This window comes from Pleurodeles waltl, chromosome 8 (genome assembly GCF_031143425.1).
Source record: "Pleurodeles waltl isolate 20211129_DDA chromosome 8, aPleWal1.hap1.20221129, whole genome shotgun sequence".
NCBI lineage: Eukaryota > Metazoa > Chordata > Amphibia > Caudata > Salamandridae > Pleurodeles > Pleurodeles waltl.
The window spans coordinates 421,308,411-421,320,794 of NC_090447.1; positions in this window are offsets into that span (position 1 = coordinate 421,308,411).

Sequence of the window (12,384 nt, forward strand, 5' to 3'; positions counted from 1 at the left end):
AGAACTGCAAGAAAAGGCTTGTTATGAATGTCATGCTAGTCCATTAGCTGGACACAAAGGAATTTTAAAGATTGAAGACCTGGTTAAAAGAAAAATTCTGGTGGCCACAAATGACTAAAGACATTCATTATTATGTGAATACTTGTGAAACTTGTGCTCGGGGAAAATCAGAGTGACAGGCCCCCAAGGGTTTGTTACAACTACTGCCCACCCCGTATCCTTAGCGTACAATAACTATAAATCTAATAGTAGATTTACCTTCTAGTCAAGGTTTTGACCCAATTCTAGTATTTGTTAATGCTTTCACCAAGATGGCCCACTTTGTTCTTTTGAAGGGAGTACCCAAAGCTAAACAGCTTGCACTACATTTTAGCTAGCACATAGTACAAGCATATGGAATACCGAATGTTCTCATCTCAGATCGAGGTTCCCAGTTTCTATTTCATTTCTGGAGGGCTTTCACTAATGGGCTAAACATAGAAATAAAATTCCCCACCAGTTATCATTTCGAAATGGATGGACAGACAGAAAAAGCCAATCAAGAGCTAGAGCTGTACTTGAGATTGTTCCTGTTAGACCAAGAGGGAGACTGGCCTGAGTACCTGTGGGCAGTAGAATTTGCACACAATAATGCAAACAAATGTGTCTACAGCTTACTTACCTTTCTACTTGAACCATGGTACACATCCAAATCATTAATGGACTTTCAGAATGTTGCTGTACCAGCAATAAAAGACTTGGGGCCTGAATTATGAAACGTTAGTGCTGCCTTTGTCATTATATGACGCAAAAGCGGCGCAAACGTACAAAAAAATAATTATATTTTGTAAGTTTGCGTCGCTTTTGCGTCAAACAATTACATAAAGGGGGCGCTAACTTTTCATAAATCAGGCCCTTAGTCCAACACCTAGCATCAGTGCAAAAATCAGCTGTAGACAATCTAATGCAAGTGAAAGAGCGCTATAAGTTCTATGCAAAAAGGAACCAAACCTTCAGATTGGAGACAAAGTATGGCTCAGTTCTAAAAAATCTTGGGCTCAACAGCAAATTAAAGATTCAGCCTTGTTTTGTTGAACCCTATCCATTTTAGAATATCCTCAATCCAGTGACATTTCATTGGAACTTGCTTCAACGTGTCAAGATACATCTAGCATTCCATGTCTAAATGTTAAAGAAAGTGCCACAAAACTTGAGAATGACACTGCCTCCTAAGCCTCTGCAGCTAGAGGAAGGTATAGAATTTGAAGTGAAAGAATTCTGGAAACAAAGGAGGTAAAGAAGCAAGTGTCTTATCTGATGGATTGGAAGGGCTACAGGCCTGAAGAAAGATCCTGGAAGTTACATACTGATGTGCAAGCACCTCAGTTAACTAAAGCCTTTCATCAAAAATTCCCCTCAAAACCAAGACTGGGAGGAGCCTCCTTTCGAGGGTATACTGTCAGGATTCAACAGAACAAGGTCGTAATAAAGTCACATTCAGTAGGTATAGTCAGTTGCAAAAGATCGGTGAGGACAAAGAATAAGAACAAAATCTCTAGTTGGAGGATTCAACCACAACAAAGGAATTCAGAGATGGCCACTGACTCCTCACTTCCAAGTTCCTGCACTGATAGTACATCTCCTCTACAGTCTTAGAATGTGAAGCGTGCGGTCCTCACAGTCAACGCACATCACTTAGAAGTTTTCCTAGTGCACTTGTGTTTTAAAGAAGCACTGTTGTGTAGTTAGTGTTAGGGTAGCGGCATGGGCAATGGAGGCATTGCATTTTTAGTTATTTTTACGCATTACACACCTACAAGAGAAGTTCTGGTGAGAGATATTTCATGAGTGAAAAAGGGAAGTCTCTCAACTTTGATTCTGACTAAAATAGACAATAATGTCTCTCCTGGAAAATGCGAGCAGCATATACTCAATAGCCAGCCCCCTTTTTTAAGAGAGAAACTTAAGTGGCATGTTAGTGTTGCTGAGGTTTCAGTTTAATATGAGGGATTAGTGTCTCGAGAAGCATATTCAGCCATCCAACAGTTCTTCTGCAGTACTCATTTTAGAGGTCAACGTCCTGACACACCTTTTCAGTTTTTGGAGATGAGTGGGGTAGATTGAGGAAGAGGCAAGTGCATTGGATTGGGGTAGATTGAAGTGGAGTGAGGTAGGTTGGAGTGTGGTAGGGTAGTTTGAAGTGGAGAGCAGTAGATTGGATTGAAGTGGAGTGGGGTTTATTGGAGTGGAGAGGAGTATAGTAGAGTGAAGTAGGGTAGATAAGGGTGGTGTGGGGGTAGATTGGAGTGGGGTAGATTGGGGTAGAGTGGAGAAGATTGAAGTGGTTGGCTTGGATGGGGTAGATTGGAGTTGGGTAGTTTGGGGTGGAGTGGAATATGGTAGATTGGAGTGGGATGGAGTCAGATTGGACTGCAGTGTGGTAGATTTGAGTGGCATGTGGTAGGTTAGAGTGAAATGGAGTGGGGTAGAGTGGAAAGGAGTGTGACAAATTGGGACTGAATGGAATTGAGTCGAGTTGGTTGGGTGGATTGGAGCGGGTAGACTGGAGTGGAGGAAGATAGATTGGGAAAGAGTAGAGAGGGGTGGAATAGAGTGGAGATTAGTGGGGTAGATTAGGGTGGGGTTGAGTGGAGTAGGTTAGGGTGGAGTGGGGTAGATTAGAGTAGGGTAAACATTTGAATGGAGTGAGGTAGAGTGGAGTGGGTTAGATTGAAGAGGGGTGATTGGAATGGGGTAGTATGGAATATGGTAGATTGGAGTGGGGTAGATTGGAGTTGAGTGGGGTGGAGTGGGTGAAATGGGGTAGACTGGAGTGAGTGGAATAGACAGCAGTTGATTGGGGTGATGGAGAGTGGGGTGGGGTAAATTGGGGAAGGGTAGATTGCAGTAGGGTGGGGTGGAGTAGGGTGAAGTGTGTTAGATTGAAGTGTGGTAGACTGAGACGGATTTAGGTTAAGTGGAGTGGATTTGGGTAGAGTGGAGTGTGGTAGATTGGAGTGTTTTAGATTGGAGTACGGTAGATAGTGGTAGATAGGAGTGGGGTAGATTGGAATGAGGTAGATTGTGGTGGAATGGGGTAGAGTGGAGAGGAAATGAATAAATTGCAGTGGTGTTTGGAGTAGAGTGGGGTAAATTGGACTAGGGTAGATTGGAGTGGAGAGAATTCAGAGTGGAGTGGGGTGTGATTGGGTTAGATTGAGTGAAGTGGGGTAGAGTAGAGTGAGGTAGATTGTGGTACAGTGGAGTGGGGTAGACTAGATTGTAGGGAGTGGACCGAGGTAGATTGCGTTGTAGTGGGATAGATTGTAGAGGGGTAGATTGAAGTGGTGTGGGGTAGATGGGATGGAGTAGATTGAGGTGGGGTGGTGTAGATTGAACTGGAGTTGGGTGGATTGGGTAGAGTAGAGTGGGTAGGCTGGCCTGAAGTAGATTGGGGTAGTTAAGTGGATTGGAGTGGAATAGATTTGGAGTAGATTGGGTAGAGTGGAGTGGGCTAAGTAGTGTGAAGTGGAGGGGCGTAGAGAGGCGTGGCGTGTTGTGTTGCGTTGTGAGTGGTGTAGATCGGAGTGACATGGAATCGCATGGGGTGGCATCGCAGAGTGCCTTAGAGTGGTGAGGCATAGAGTGGAGGGCATGGCAGAGAGTGGAGTGGCGTAGTGTGACGTAGGTGCATGGTGTGGTTGCGCACTGTCTTTTCAAAAATACATTTCAATTGAAATGACCATTACATTTGCACCGAAATACGGTTTACTACACACAAACAATAGGGTGTGCAAATGTCATCACCTAGTGTATTGAGGTCATTTGATTGTATTCAAGTATTTGTTTCCACCACACTTATGAATTACAAAAAATATGCTTCATTTGTACCAAAACTGATATATTCTGAAACATCAGCACAGTTCATTTTTTGTTGTGTGCTAGGAAAAAAGAATACTCCTTCTCATCTTGCATGGGTCATTTGCAGGATTGTCACATAAATTCCCTCACTTTGAAGTCTGAGAAAGAAAAATAAACACCAAGTTTCCTGGAAGACAGAGCCGGGCATTTGACCAATGTGTTTGAAAGCACAGCAATTGTGACACGATTAGAACAAGATTTAAAGGCCTGTTTATAGAAAGTGAGTTTATGGAAGAATACAGTAAACAAGGTTTGGGCAATGAGTGGGACGAACTCACGCTGCACAGCGTAATGCAAATAAAGCCAGAAAATAGAAAGCCAGAAAATGTGAGTTACAGACCAGACATCCAATGGTAAGCAACAGGCAGAATCTATTCCTAGGACAGTTTTCTAATTGTCCCCAAGATTTCCTTAGCAAACCAGACAGCTGTGCTGTCTGGTAGTCTGTGACCTAAGAAGGACCTATTCACTCCAGTTGATCACTACACAATGCTGCCACCACCATGCTTTTACTGCTTACCTCCTGGTGAATGCAATAGGTTTCCACCACTATGAGGGTAGTGCTTTGGGTGCCCCTCCTGGTCCAACAAGACTGCAATCTGTGATACAGGTCTGTGTCAGGGCGCACAGTCCATGTTTGCCTATGATAACAAAAATTATATTGGGTATCCAGACGGCACCACAGTTGGGCACTGAGGGCAGGGGTCCAAGTCCATTACCACGCGGAGGTATTTTCTGTCCCAATAGGAATGTACATTTTGTAACGGATGTACACATTGGAATGGTTGTTCAACATTATGTTTGGAGTATCAATAACAGTTGTCTCCAAACTCTCCTCTTGCAAGGTGGATGTGGGGGCCACAGTGTCCAAATATATAATATCAGTATACAAACTGTCAACACAGCCTTTAACTTAAGGGAAATTTGCTATTTGATAAAAATGCATCTTGATGTCTGAAAAGTGGTGGGGAACACAATATCTGTGTTAAATCTGGACAACGTGGCATTGGAAAAATTACCAAACACGCTGGATAGGTCATATTGTGATGTCCCACTTTAAAGAGCTATAACGACTTGGAAGAAGAGGTGTAGTGAGAACAGGACCTATGCACAGGTTGGGATGGCCTAGCCTCTGTGTGCATCTCTTCCTTACACATGCCCCAAATTTTCTATCAGCTTTAATATTACTTAACTGTTCATTTTGTACTTTCCATAAATCTCCTTTGTCTAGTCACAAGTGTCACTATCCTCTCTTGTCTTCTCCACCTCAGCTTTACTCCCAAGTTCTTAATTGTCATTATGACATAGAAAAGCAGGCATTTTAGGAAAAGCAGGTGCATTCTGAGTCCTTTCTCAGAGTTTGCACCTGGTTACCACCTTCTTCCACTTGATGGTAGTATGCTGATATAAAAAGCTGTCTGTGTCTCTTCACAATAATTGGGTGTTTAGCACACAGCATTTGTGATTTACTATTTAGTATTTGTGTTTTCATAATCACAAATTCATATCACAAAACTACTGGCATCACTTTCGTGGTGGTTCGCTGTGCATTTTTTTTGCAACATGAACTTTTTTGAGTTGAATAAATTAATTTGTGGCATTTAACTGATCGCACACCAGTTTACAATTTTTTGTGATTCTCTAGACATCGGTAAATATAACCCATCTGCCTGTAACTGCAATTCATTACATCCCCAACCTCCATATCAACTGACACTTAGCACGATTTAACATTGCCCCGAGGTATCTCACAGTAAACCACATACCATACCCAAGCCAAGCACAATCGTCAGCAAAATTCCTTACTTAACACCACACATTAAAATCCATGTAATAAGTCTGCAAGCTACCTCACAGGTCAGCAGATTGCACCATGCTTACGTATTAATTATCAGAGGACCCCGTCAAAGGAGGGGCTGGGTGCTGATAACAGGTGGGGTGCCAGAGAGGTTGTATGGGAATATCAGCTGAAAGGGGCAGCCTTTGGGGGTGCTGTTTGCTTTGGTCTTGTGTGTGCTTCCAGCTGCCCCTTTTTTTATTCCCACAAGTAGACAATGGTGGCCAGGATGCTTTTGTGCATGCTACCCCCCTGCCATGGGCTACTGGGTAGTTTGGACAGCTCATCTCATGTGGGTTGACATCTCTTTACCAAGTCGGACCATAGCCTGACCATCCCGGACCTGCTGAAGCTGCTGCACTCTAAGGGCCTGCTGCACATTTTTTAGGTGCTCTGGAGTACAAGTTTGGCCACAGCTGATAACAACACCCCCGAAACGTAGCCCACATACTGCCTTACCTGCCAGACCAGTACTAGGGACAGGGCTCTAGATCATGCAGCGTGAGCTATTTTCTCTGTCTCATGCTATGAAAGCTACAGGAGGATTTTCAAAATTTTTGCTGCACTACTGAACTTGTATGAGGTCTATGCCAGTGAATTAAGAAGCTACCACATAGTAGCTTCTGTATGCTTCCTAGCAAACTAATGGAATCATCTGCTTTTGTCTGCTGTAACAAAATGAACAAATGTAGATGAGTTAAAAATGGCCGCCACTTGCTTCATAGACCTTTTTTTTTTTTTTTTTTTAGATCTCTTTATTGTTATTTGATACATAACATTAGTCACATGCATTTGTGCGCAACAGCGCTGTCTTTACCATAATACCAACTTGGAGATCCTCAGTAGAGAAAAAAAAATGGTATTGAGAGGGCAAGAGATGTTAAAAGAAAGGTTAAAACATTTAGAAGAGTAAGTTAGAGACTGCTTGGGGGTGGCCCCAGGTGGGAGAGGGGAGGGGGGTCACATGTGTCATTCACTGAACTTAACTATTAATTAGTAGTTGGAGGCAGCTAGCCACACCGGTCTATCGTTGTGAGCATTGCGGGTGGAGTGCCCCCAGTTCCTTTGTGTGGGTGCTGTGGATCCAGGTAATGATCGCCAGGGCGGGCCTGCGGTATCCTTCATTCCTCACCGGGTGTGTTGGGTGGCATGGTTACAGGCAACAATTGTGTCGGATCCGGGGAGTATCCCTCCAGATGTTCTAATTAGCTATATGAAACCCCGCTGTGTGGAGAAAGAGGTGTTACGTTGGAACGTCTTTCCATGTGCGGACCCCGGTGTCCTCGCACCTTAGCAATGCGATTGACGTGTGAGATGTGTGTAGAGTAGAATTGCTAGTAGTTTCATGGTGGGGGTGTGTATCGTCTTTATTCTCAGTTGAGACAATGAGGGAGTCCCATGTGTCCAATCCGTTGATCGTCAACCCTCTATCCCGGAGTGAATGTAGCACCTGTACCTCTGCTTTTGCCCATTTCAGCAGGTCCCCTGTCCAGCGATGTGTATCCGGCGCCTTCCATTGCATCGCCAGGAGGTGTTTGAACAGCACGAATGCTAGTTCAATGCACCTGTGCACCTGTTTCCCTCCCTTGGACCTCGGGCAGATGCCTAGCAAACAGGATTCGGGTGTGGAAGACAATAAGTAATCCAACAGTTCAGCGGTTAATGAGGAGGACCGCAACACAGGGGGGCAGTCCCACGTCATATGAAAAAAGGTAGCATCCGGATCGCTGCACTTTGGCCATTCCTGACTAGCTTGGGGGAACATACGCCGGAGCCGATGCTGGGATAGGTAGGTTTGATGTAAATAACGGAATTGTGTGTAACGGAATCTAGGATTGCGCAACACTTCGCATGTCAAACTGAGTGCAGCGCTCCATGCCTGTTGTGTCAGCAGTGTGGGGGGAGAACCAGGTCCCACCTGGCCTTCGCTCTTGCCTGAGCCACATCCAGGCTCCCAAGTAGGGTACAGTATATCTGAGATGTGCTGTACTGAGTTCCCAGGTCAACTAGTAAATCATGCAAGAGAGGGGCAGTCGGGGGTTCACGCTCCCCGCAATGCCACGTGATTCGTACTAGCTGCTGTAGAGCGCAGTGCACTATAAACCATCCCCGACCCAAGTCATGAGTGATTGCGAGTTCAGTGTAGGTCATAATTTGACCCTCTTTGAATATGTCCGCTATTGTCTGTATGCCCTTTGTAGGCCACGAGGTCAGCCTGTGCTGTCCAGCCAGTTTCCAGGCACTTGGAATGGACAACAGGGGAATCCTGGGCGAGTAGGATGGAACCTGGTGTCCATCCAGTATGTAGTGGTGCCAACACCTGCGGGCTACGTCTAACAGGATATTGTGTTGACGCGAAGGGCTGCTATGGTCTAACAGCCATCGCAACACATTAGCGTGACCCAAGGTGGCGTGTACCATCCTTGCTTCTGAGTTTGGGGGATCCTGCATCCAGCGCGAAGTCCAATGTATCTGCGCTGCCACATAATACAGCTTGTAGTGTGGGGTACCTAGGCCCCCCTGCATGATCGGTAAGTGTGTGTCAGCAAGTGCCACTCGCCGTCGTCCGCAGCCCCATATCAAGTCAGTCAACATAGACTGTTCAGCGTTTTAAAGAAGACTTGGGGGATTACTATCAGCAGCGCAGAGAAGTGAACCTTTGGGTGGTAGTTAGTTCGTGGAAGTATGATCATCTTTGCGATCGCCGTTCTCCCCATTGGGGATAATGGAAGCGAGTGCCAAAACGGTAAGGAGCCTCTAATAGGTCTGACTGTGCATCCCAGATTCCCCTCTCTGAGGTCGACTGCACTGTGATAAATTTGTATCACTAGGTATTTAAAGGTGGTGTAGCACCATGGTAGAGCATGTGCGAGACAGTGGGGTGAAGGATCTCGGGAACCTGTACTATTGGGAACAGGCAGGACTTTGCGCAAGCTTGACAGGTCTCTGAATAGGTCCAGCAACTGCAACAGGGCCGGGAGGGACGCTGTGCACTTGTGTAGATATATCAGTGCGTTGTCTGCAAAGATGGAGACGATCTGGTGTTTTTCGCCGTCAGGCATACCCCACGTTTGAGCCCTGCATCTGAGCTGTGCCACCAGAGGCTCAATCGCCAATGTGAACAATAGCGGCGAAAGTGGGCAACCCTGTCTCGTCCCTCTTCCGATGATGAACCTGTCTGATATAATCCCACCTGTCTTGGCCTGGGCAGCTGGGCCGGAATACAAAATGGTGATCTACCACATGAATACCTTCCTGAACCCCATACGTCCTAGTACCTCCATTAAAAAGGGCCAGCCCAGTGTGTCAAACGCCTTATCTATATCAAGGGACACCGCAACCCGTTCATATTCTAACTCTGGGGCATCAGACATGAGCCTTAGCAGGCATTGTATATTAATGAAGGAGTTTCGACCAGTGATAAATCCTGACTTGTCTTCGTGAACCAGAGACGGCAGCAGCGGGAGAAGACGGTTCGCAAGAACCTTCCCCAGTAGCTTACAGTCCAGGTTTAACAGTGATAGGGGGCGGTATTGTCGGACATCCAGTGGGTCACGACCTGGCTTAGAGAGAACCACTATTACTGCCTTCATGAAGGCCTTTTGCAGCATTTCCAGATATGATTTAATTATGTGTGCGGAGAATGTATGATAGTATTCCTTTGGAAGACCATGGCTGCCCAGAGCTTTGTTGCGGGCCAGTTGTCGTAAAGCCAGCTGAATCTCTTCAGGGTCTATGGGTTTCTCCAAGTCCAGCTGATGAGGTGTGGAGAGACAAGCCAGGGGCAGCGTGTGGAAGAAGTCTGCCAGCTGCGCTGCTGTTGGGGGGGGCATTACCGCATACAGAGTGCTGTAGTATTGCCTGAATGTGTCATTTATTTCTGATTGTGTGTTAACCACGGCACTGGATTCCAATCGTATGGCTCCTATGGGTGTGCGTTGTTGGCCGTGTACCAACCATGCCAGAAACCTGCTGGAACGGTCTCCTTCGGAGTGTGTCCTGACAACATAGTGACGGTAGTCGAACTTTTGCAAATGCGAGTTGACCTTGATCCAGTGCGTGCGTGGTGCGCACAAAGCCTCCGGAGCCACGCGCCCTACGCCACCCTGCGTTCCACTTCCCGAAGCTCAGACTCGATGTGCAGCAGCTCATGCATGAGCGTGCGTCACACTCCAACTGCCGCCACTAGAAATAGGTCCCTCACCACCACTTTATGAGCATCCCATTCCACCGCCCGCGATGATGCCGTCCCCCTGTTAATTGCGAAATAAGTAGTGATGTGCCCCGCCAGCTCTTGGCGAAACGGGGGATCGAGTAGCAAGTTCAGTTGCAGGCGCCAAGAGGGAATGCATGCGCGCGTCCTACCCCATTGAATGGAGGTCGTCAATGGGCAGTGATCTGAGTATTCCATGTCTAGTGGGTGTAGGAATCTTCACACATCACTTAGGCCCTCATTACAACCTTGGCAGTCGGACGAGACCGACCGCCAAGGCTGAACCGCCAGTCGGCCACCCATGCGGCTGGAAACCCGCCGGCCACATTTGGACATCCTCGCTGGGCCGGTGGGCAGAAACAGAGTTTCCGCCTGCTGGCCCAGCGGGGATTTCGGCCATAACATTGCAGCAGGCTCCTAATGGAGCCAGCGGCAATGTGGCGGTGCGGCGGGTGCAGCAGAACCCATCGCGCTTTTGCTGCCTGCCAGACAGACAGTGAAAAATCGCGACGGGGCTGTGCCTGGAGGCCCCTGCACTGCCCATGCCAAGTGCATGGGCAGTGCAGGGGCCCCCAGGAGCCCCCTGGACAGGCTGGCGGGAAGGGGAGTCAAAATCCCCACGGCAGCGCTGCCCTGGTGGATTCTGACTGCCGGGACAACCATGGCGGTAAACCGCTGGTCTTGGCGGTTTGACCGCGGCACTACCACTGCGGTCAAAATATGGCATTTTGTACCACCAGCCTGTTGGCGGTACGATCGCCCCTTCAACCCTGGCAGTCCTTGACCGCCAGGGTTGTAATGAGGCCCTAAGTCTCCTTTCCAGCATTCAAGTCTGCAGCACCAGAGATGTTTTCCGGCTGGGGGCACCTTCGAGTGGGGTGTAGCACACCCGCCGGGGGCCCAACCTCAGTGTTTGTCGGGGGCGCGTACAACCGGGCCTCCAGGCGACCAGCGATCTTCCGCTGTCATGCCCGTCCCCAGTGCAGCTCGCAGGTGCGTTCCTGCACCTTCTCCCTTGGTCCCACAGGCTCGTCGGGCCCGTAAAAGTAAGCACGGAGGTGCCACTGCGGCCCGCGGGAAGCGCCTCCCTTGTGTAGCCTCACTACAGCTCTGCGGCCGAGGGCCCGACCTCGAGGCACGCCCGTTCTCAAGGTCAAGAGCCCGCATCTGGCCAATCGCATGCCCCCTCACCGGGGGGGGCGCTTCGTTCGGGACAGCAGGTGCCGGGGCGGATCAGGACAGGAGATTCAGCAGATTAATGTCAGGCCCGCGAGCGGAGCTCTTTAGGAAGTGTCCGCTCCGGCCGACATCTTGGCCACACCCCCCCCACTTGCTTCATAGACCTTAGAGCATAAAAATAGGGCGAAGGACCCCAAGCCATTGGGGCAAGGCAAAGAGACCGACTGGTTTCTGAGGAGAGATGCTGAATAACAGGCACCCTATTGAGGCCTATTGGCATACAAGTATGTGGTGTGGCATTACGTGGCTCTGCAAATATTATGATAAATCAGTACATCAGTGTTAGAAATGGAGTTTCTGGGTGGCAGTCAGATTGCACTCTGTCCAAGCAGGGACTCTCACTCTAGTCAGGGCAATGGAGATACCCACCTAGGATAACCCCTGCTCACCCCCTTAGTAGCTTGGCACAAGCAGTCAGGCTTATTTCAGAGGCAATGTGTAAACTATTTGTACCAAACACACAGTAATATAGTGAAAACACTGCAAAATGGCACCACAGTTTAGAAAAATGGGTGTTATTTATCTAAATCAAACAAGACCAAAACAACAAGAATCCAACATACAGAAGTCAAGGTGTGAAGTTTCAAAAGAATAAGAGTCTTACTCCATAAAAAACAATGGAATCTTTGATTTTACACAAAGTATGTGGTTTTCATAAAAAATAAAGCTGGATGGGCGAGCATGTGTCGGAAGAGTGAGCGATGCGTCAATTCTTTACTCGCAAGTGAGGTGTGTGTTGTTTCTTCGCTGGTCGGGTCGGCGATGCGTCGTTTTTCTCTCCCGCAAGAGAGTGATGCGTTGATTTCCAGACGGGCACCTTGGATCCGCGCAGGCTTGCGATGATTTTTGTGATACCCTGCGATAATGCGTGAGGGATCCGGCTGCACGGTGTTGGAAAACCATGCTGTGTGGGTTTTGAATCCTTATCAGCCACCGCAAGTGGGTTTTGTGTCATTTCTCCAGCCGTGATGCATCAATCTCCCAGCCCCGATGCAGGTGGAGCTTCGATTTTACCTGTGACGTGGGTGGTGCGTCATTTTTCAGATGCGTTGCAGGTGGTGCATCGACATTTTCCCCGCACGGTGTCCTGTGTGGATTTCAGTCCTTGTTCTGCCAACTTCACCTTTCAAGGCCCAGGGACTGGATGGGACACCATTTGGCAGGGCAGGAGTTTCAGCAGAGAGTTCAGGTGCTG